Below are 1,519 nucleotides of genomic sequence, written 5' to 3' on the forward strand. Positions count from 1 at the left end.
AGCAGATTGCACGTCTATTGCGAGAAGAGGAAATCAAGTGGTATCGAAGATCAGGTGCCCAATTCATTTTGGAGGGAGACAACAATACATGATATTTCCAAATGGTCGCCAATGGGCGGCATAGGAAGAAGTGTATTTTTAGCCTCCAACAGGATGAGGGACGGATCGAGGGTCAGGCAGAGCTCAAGCGTTATATAACCAAATACTACAAGTGTCTATTTGGGGCTCCAGAGGAAGGGAACTTCACTCTAGATGAGACCCGAACAGATGCCATTCCACAAGTCACAGAAGAAGAGAATGATATTCTGACGGCACCTTTCTCTGAAGAGGAGGTGCGAGCTGCGGTGTTCCAAATGGAACATAACAAAGCTCCAGGCCCTGATGGTTTCCCCGCGGAGTTCTATCAGAACTTCTGGGATGTCATCAAGACTGACCTAATGGAGTTGTTCAATTTTTTTCATGCCGGCCAACTAGACCTATCTAGGCTTAATTTTGGCGAGATTGTTTTGTTGCCAAAGACTAAGGAGCACTAGTAGAAAAGGGGGCTTTTGTCCCGGTTGGTAACGGCCTTTAGTCCCGGTTTATGAACCGGGACTAAAGGGTCGTTACTAATGCCTCCCCCTAAAGGCCGCGGCCACGTGGAGCTCCACCTTTAGTCCCGGTTGGTAACACCAACCGGGACTAAAGGAAATTTTATGATTTTTTTTTTAAAAAAAATTTGCGAATTTTTTTTTGATTTACAAATTTCTGAATTATTTTAACCTCTAATCTCTAATCACCACCCCTCATCACTGCTCAATTTATCCTCTAATCTCTAATCACCCCTCATCATTCCAAATCATCTAACTTCCGGGACGGTCACCCATCCTCTCACTACTCCAGCCTGAGCACGCTTAACTTCCGGGTTCTATTCTCCCTCGTTTCCAAGTCTGCACATGTTTTTTTCCTGACAATAGTAAGATGTCAATCCTATTAACCCTCAGGAATTTAGCTTGAGCATGAAGTGACACATTTCACTGTTTGAGTTTGAAACTATTGTTTTAAAAAACAATAGTTATTTAGTAACACTAATATTTCTGGAATAATTGTTTGACCACAGTTTGACCAGATTTGACCAAATTCAAAAAAACTGAAATAATTATTTAATAACACTAATATTCTAGAATAATTAGTTTGACCACAGTTTGACCATAGTTTGAAATTTTTTGCATTTTTTTGCCTCTCCAGATCTTAAAAGCCCCGGAACTTTTTTCTGTTAGGTTTTTGAGGATTTTGAAAATATTTAACGGGGTTTCCCCAGTTAAATTCGGATGTAACTTTTTGAGTAGATGATTTTTCATATAAAAAACTTTTTCATCCGAGTTTGTATGCAAAAGTTATGCCCATTTTAAGAAATTCCAGAGAGATTTTGCAAATAAAGTCGAAATTCATATTTGTTAATTTTCCCAACAACTAGACCACATATCACATGGGAAACTTATTTTATTTTATTTTTTTGACATTTCCATCATTTTCTTTT

This window comes from Triticum aestivum, chromosome 3D (assembly GCF_018294505.1).
Source record: "Triticum aestivum cultivar Chinese Spring chromosome 3D, IWGSC CS RefSeq v2.1, whole genome shotgun sequence".
Lineage (NCBI taxonomy): Eukaryota > Viridiplantae > Streptophyta > Magnoliopsida > Poales > Poaceae > Triticum > Triticum aestivum.